The sequence below is a fragment of the Triticum aestivum genome, chromosome 6B (genome assembly GCF_018294505.1).
Source record: "Triticum aestivum cultivar Chinese Spring chromosome 6B, IWGSC CS RefSeq v2.1, whole genome shotgun sequence".
Classification (NCBI taxonomy): Eukaryota; Viridiplantae; Streptophyta; class Magnoliopsida; order Poales; family Poaceae; genus Triticum; species Triticum aestivum.
Genome location: NC_057810.1, coordinates 694,427,735 through 694,434,731, shown reverse-complemented (window position 1 = coordinate 694,434,731; position 6,997 = coordinate 694,427,735).

Sequence of the window (6,997 nt, the reverse complement as noted above, 5' to 3'; positions counted from 1 at the left end):
TCAAATCGGTTGCACCGAGATTGAAAACTCAGATCAACTTGATGATCTCGGTAGGACCGAAATGGAAGGATCGGTCAGACCGAGAATCACTAAGAGGTTTTGGAAGTTTAAGTCTATGACGAATCGGGGACTCCGAGTGCTCCTCACACAGAGTGGTTCGAATCTGACTTGATCAAATTTTGTGATGTAGCATGAATAGAGTTTGAGGCGAGAAAAGCATAGATAGCTAGAGAGGGTTCTTAGGCATTCTTGTCCATCCACTTGGCCAAAAGAAGAAAGAACCAAACAATCAAAACAACAAGTGGATGTCCTTGAATGAGTAAAATATGCACCAACATGCTCACACAATAAAATGGAAAATGAAATATGTGGCAAAGCATGCACAACCAATTCTAGCATCTATCAAACAATTAGCGATGACTAGGTCATCTATATATGAGTATATTGACTTAGGAGTCAAATGAGAACATTTGATCATAGGTCATACTCATCGTTTAAGCTCAAGTGGGGTTACCACTTTTACATAATGCATTACTGTGTTCACACCATTAGAGTTGCTTTGACTCAATTTTTTGAGTTAAGCTCCCCCTAGATGTGAGATCCCCCCTTAGAGGGATGAACTAACCTTGGGTTTTGTCGATGATGACTTCATGTAGGTGTTGAAGATGTAGATGCTCAATGTTGATGTAGATCATTTGGAGAAATCCTTTGGAGTGAGTTGCACTTTCAACTTGCCTACATGGGTTAGTCCCACAAGGGACAAACAAGAATATCCATAGACATAGAGTGATGCACACACAAAATGATGTCCATGAAATCATTAGGTTACCTTGTCCCTTGCCTTACCAACATGAGGGTTTGTGACTCCTTGAATTAGTGCAAGATGTGAAAGTTGATTGCACTTGTTCTTGCCAAAATGATATGAGTGAAGAATGTTGGCGGAGTCACCCTCAAGAACTCTCTAGTTCTTCTTGTTCGGGATCCACATCATCTTGATGGGAATCCTTGGAGTTGTAGTTGTACTTGATGAAGTAGAACTTGACGTAGTCTTGGGGACCCACTTGAACGAGGCTTTAGGAGCTTCTTCAAATGCATCAATCTCTTCTTGAAGCTTGTCCTTGCCTTTGTTCTTGTGGTCTTGTGGTGGAAGATCATCTTGAGCTTGTGTCCCCTTGAAGGAAGTAGGATCATACTTCTCTTGTTGAGGAACAAGCTTTGTCTTGGGGTATTGATCTTCTTCCCACTCAACTCCATTGGCGTTGAATTTTCGTTCAAAACCAACACCTTGATTCTTCCGGTGTCTTTCTTGCTTGCGTACAATTTCCTCGAATTGCTTACTCCCGGCAAGGCTCTTGTAAACACCTTTCTCTATAATTCCCTTCAATAAACTATTTTCTTGCTCAAGTGTAACTTGGCTAAGAGAATCATTACTGGAATCTAGAGAACTACTAGAAGCAACAACATTGGATTTAACAGTATTATTGTTACTACTAGAGGAAGTATCTTTCTTGTACTTGCTACTAGACTTGACTTGAGGCATGTAAGTAGATAAGCGTAAACGCTTGGCAATGTAAGAAGAACTTTTCTTACGGAGATCATCATTGATTGCCTTTAAGAACTCATGCTCTTGCTCAAGATTGAGCTTTTCAAAGCGTAAATTCTCATGAGCCCTTAAAAGTTCTTGATGATCTTCGATGATAGTTTCATGAGCCAACTTAAGAGTGTTTAGTTCTTTAGTTAGAAGCCCAATTTTCTCCTTATCATTGTCATTCGTTTGATTAGCATGATTAATTGACGTTTCATCATAGTATTCATCACTAGAGTTGTCAACAAGTAGATCATTGTCGGTGTCAAAACCGGCGGATCTCGGGTAGGTGGTCCCGAACTGTGCGTCTAGGCGGATGGTAACAGGAGACAAGGGACACGATGTTTTTACCCAGGTTCGGGCCCTCTCGATGGAGGTAAAACCCTACTCCTGCTTGATTAATATTGATGATATGTTAGTACAAGAGTAGATCTACCACGAGATCGGAGTGGCTAAACCCTAGAATCTAGCATATGGTATGATTGTTGTTCGTCCTATGGACTAAAACTCTCCGGTTTATATGGGCACCGGAGAGGGCTAGGGTTACACAGAGTCGGTTACAATGGGAGGAGATCTTCATATCGTATCGCCAAGCTTGCCTTCCACGCCAAGGAAAGTCCCATCCGGACACGGGAAGGAGTCTTCAATCTTGTATCTACATAGTCCGGGAGTCCGGCCAAAGGTCTTAGTCCGGCCATCTGGACACCCCCTAATCCAGGACTCCCTCAGTAGCCCCTGAACCAGGCTTCATTGACGACGAGTCTGGTGCGCAAGTTGTCTTCGGCATTGCAAGGCGGGTTCCTCCTCCGAATATTTCATAGAAGATGTTGAACACCAGGGTAGTGTCCGGCTCTGCAAAATAAGTTCCACATTCCTTGTAGAGAGAATAATATTTGCATCAATCGGATCTGCTGACGTATTCCGTGGCGTGACATCATGCCACAGCCAGGCTCTTTATTCATTTTATTGTTCTACCTCAGCGCGTTTAGCGAGGCGGTTTCCCTGGCACGTCTTGTCAAAGCAGAGATCGTGTCCCCTTATTCCGGGATTCTCATCAATACGGGTGTGGGTAACCCAACCGCGCCATTAACCATGGTGCTTGGGGGATAAGCGAGTTTTATTAGGCCGGTGGGGAGCTCGTAGTTTTGGCCGCCCATATAAGGGGATAAGAATCCACCCTTTACATTCACGCCCTCTTCCTCCTCTGCTTATCCGTCCCTGCGCGCTCGAGCTCCAGCGCCCAAGCCTGCACTTCCCACCTCAACCTTCTCCAACCATGTCAGGAGCGGGAGGTAGATGGATGGCCTCCTCCGTCACGGAGGGACAAATCAAAAACCTGAGGAAGGCCGGATACTTGTCTAATGACATCACGCACCGGCTCCCAAATGCGGGGCAACTCATCCCCACCCCCAGGCCCCATGAGAGGGTTGTTTTTCTTCCCCATTTCCTCCGCGGACTGGGTTTTCCCCTTCACCCGTTCGTTCGGGGGCTCATGTTCTACTACTGCCTGGACTTCCACGACCTGGCCCCGAACTTCATCCTCAATATCTTGGCGTTTATCATCGTGTGCGAGGCCTTCTTCCGCATCCAGCCCCACTTTGGCCTATGGCTGAAGATCTTCAGCGTCAAGCCGAAGGTCGTGCAAGGCCAACAGGCGGAATGCGGAGGCGCCATGGTGGGAAAGATAGCCAACGTCACCTGGCTCGAGGGTGCCTTCGTGGAAACCATCAAAGGATGGCAATCTGGGTGGTTTTATATTACCGAGCCGCGTGACCCTAAATGGGCAGCGGCCCCCGAATTTCGATCCGGCATCCCCACCCGGCTCACATCTTGGAAAGAGACGGGCCTGTCGTGGGGCAATCCGGAAGAGGTGATCGGACTCCAAATCTGTGTCCGAGACCTGGTGGCCAAGAAGGTCAAACTTGTCAACATGGTCCAGGTCATGCTCTTCCGCTGGATCCTCCCGTGTCACGACGGGACTTTAATTTGTGGGAGTTCGACCCGTCCCGGCACCAGACTCTATCCCGGCTCTTCGAAACGAAGCACAAGGACGCCTGGAAGGTGCTTTTCAAAAGCTCCGAGGTCTCCCCTCCCATCACCGAGGATCGCGGGTTCTGCGCCAAACGTCAAGCCTCCGAAGTAAGCTTACTTTTAGCCCCTTACGGGATATCCGCATTTCATAGTGTGACCTTATGTGGGATCTAAACTCCCATACACCTTTGACAGGATTGGAAGAGGACATCCGGACAGTTTGACTGTTCGGCCCTTTGCCCGAAGGCCCAGTAGACGCACACTTAGCGAAGCTACTGGTTCCGGCACCCCATGTGGTGCCAGAGAAGAAGGCCAAGGAGAAGGCCACGGGGACCCGAAAGAGTTCCCGGTGCCCGGTGTCGTCGGATTTGCCCGACAGCTCCAACGCGCCCTCCGCCTCTGAAGATGAGGAGGAAGAAGAAGATGCCTCTCCCCCTCCAACGGGGGGAGGAAAGAAGAGAAAGGACGCCCCAACTTGGGAAGCCGAAGGGTCTAAGAAGGGGAAGCCCCTTCTGCCGAACTACGCCCCCGACGCCGAAGACGGCGAGGAGGACTGGCCCTCTAGGGTCAAGCCCCTGGCAAAATCATAAGTGTCCGGCTACCCGAATGACTTATTGCACTCCTTTTTTATTTGATAGCTTCTAACACCGAAGCTAATCATACAGTCCGCCCAGAGCTCAGCTTGGCGATTCGTCGAGCAGAACTCTGAATTCGTCGGATGTGAATAGCGCTTCACTTCTGACAGCCTCCTCCCCTCTTCCTACAGATGGCGCGGAGGTGGAGTCCCGTAGGGGACAAAACCAGGAGGAGGTGGTCCCGGAAGCGCCACAAGGCGACCTTCCGGACTCCCAACCCAAAGGGGGTAAAACCCCGGAGGGATCTAAGTCCGGCCTTGGGCCGGACACTGCTCCGGAACCATCAGTGGTTCCAGAGCCCGACAGGCGGCGCCTTCACAAGAAGGGCAAGTCCGCGATGCCGGCGACTTCCATCCACCCGGAGGCGCCGGACAATTTGCTGGAGGCGCTCAACGACGCCTCTATCAATGCAGAACACCGCACTGTTATGAGTGCGGTGATTCAAAAGGTTCAGTCCGCCAAGAGCGGGCTGACGGAAGCCTGCACAAGCCTGTTAACGGGCTTTGAGGTATGTGTTCAAAAACATATATAAAAAATGTTAGCGCATAGACAGTAGCCCCTGATGCTTAGTTCGGTGTTCGGAAAGAAAAGCCAAACTGAGGATCTTAAAAGATATACGCAGGAGTCTAATAGAAATGTGTCAATATAGGAATGCAGGCTGTGCTGATGACCTCTGCCGCACTGACTGCGGAGGTCAATGCCTTGAAGGAAAGCCTCGAGCGGTCCGAGAACGAGCTCGGCCGTGCCAAGAAGCAGCTCGAGGATAAAGAGGGTATGTAGCACCTCCTGAAAATGTATATGGAAATACTTGGTTGCATAATAATAACAGGACCAATGTTAATGTTGCAGGAGCCGCGACCGAGGTGGCGACCCTGAAAGAGACGGTTTCGAGGGCCGAAAAGAGTGCGGCCTTGGAGCGCACCGAGCGAGAGAAGCAGGAGGCGTGGGTGACAGAGGTGCGGCAAGAGCTCCAGGCTCTCGTGGAAAAACACGAGAGTTTGGAGCGTGACTCGAAGACTCGAGAGTCCAAGCTTGCCTTGGCTCTTGAGAGTGCCAAGACCGCTAAGGCCGAAGCCCAGAAGACCCTTCAGGAGATCGAGGCGATGAAGAAGATAGCGGCGGGTAAGGCATTCTTTATGCAAAGCAAAAATATAAAAGTTAATTATCTGCTACTTACCCGAATCCGGAGCTCTCCAGGAGCGTTCGCCGATCTGCCCCGTAGTGTGTCTGATGCCGCCGCATACTACCGAGTCGAAGAGGGGAGCTCGACGAAAAAAGTGTTCTGGTCTCAGTATGCTGAGGCCGGACATCCGGTGCCCCTGAGCGACCAACTGAAGCAGCTGGTTGAGCTCCACAAGGTGGCCGAATAGGCCATGAAGGGCCTCATAGCTCGGCTGTGGCCTGGAGAAGCCATGCCTGGGAGTTACTTCGGTCTGGTGCGGCGGCTGGTGGACGCATGTCCGTGGATTGAGGTCGTCAAGCGCTCCGCTTGTATTGAAGGTGCCCGTCGGGCCCTTGCCCGTGCTAAGGTGCACTGGGGCAAGCTAGACGCGGAGAAGCTGTTGACGGACGCGCCACCACCGGGCAAGGAGTATCGTACGCCCGAGATGTATTATAATGGCGTTCTGAAGGGTGCCCGCCGCATAGCGGATGAGTGCTCCAAAGATGTAATTTTTGAGTAAACTCGCATTTGTTATCCTGTATGCTGAAGCTTTGTTCATATGCGTTAAGCAACGCTTGTTAATTTAAAATATTACCTTCTGTGCGGCCGTTTATCAAATCTGAGAGATGCAAGTCGTCCGCTTCGACCCCCATGCCACGAGTGCTGGGGTGTTCGGGATAAACCTGAGCGCTCTTGTTCCCATTCTTGGGTCCATCTAGGGAGGCGTTCAGCACAGCGAACCAGGCCATCGGACTTATAATGCTTTATCACTCTCACTTAGCCATAGAATTCTATAATTTTAAATTTCGGCGAAGCCCCTAGTATTCGGAAGACCGAGTTTGGGGCGCTATCCACGCCTAGGCCGGATAAGTCCGGTTCCTCGCTCGAAGCGGCATAAGTCTTTAAGGACTCGAAGAAACCTCATGAATAGCGACTGGTCTCTCGCACTATCATGACAGTCCGTTTTAGCTTTCTCTACTAAGGTGTTAACCTAGCTCAACTGGGGCACAATCGCAGTAGTTCTCCCAGCGCTACCTTAGCCAACAATGCGGAACGTAAGGTACCAAAACATGGGAGCCGGGCAAACCCAACTATTGACCAAAGACATGATTCGGAGCCGATGCATATAGTGCTATAAGTTCAGGGTGCCGCACTTGTTAGAGTGTTCGGTCTTCTCGCACCACGTTATGGGGTGTTGTAAGCCCCTGGTGTATTATCCGTGCCAAAGTGTACGGTTGCATAGTGTCATGACTGAACATGTTTGCATATGAAAATAGATAAGTACAATATTAGGTAAGAGCTATGTATTTTTTATAAAAAAGGGCTGCTGCGAGAGCAGAACGATACAAAAAGTGCGGTAAGCAAGAGATGGGAGTATTTGACATATTCCCCTTCAGAGGCAAGCTGCAGGATTGTAAGAGAAATAGGTATTAAACTCGTTATAGAGGCCACCTTGACTTTTGACGTAGCTTGCTTCCTCCCTGGCTATTGCATCGTTTGTTCGGCGATAGTATTGCCGGACAGGCCTTCCGAATAGTTGGGTCCTGAAAGTGTGTAAAAAAGGAAAACGGCGAAATAGGGAGC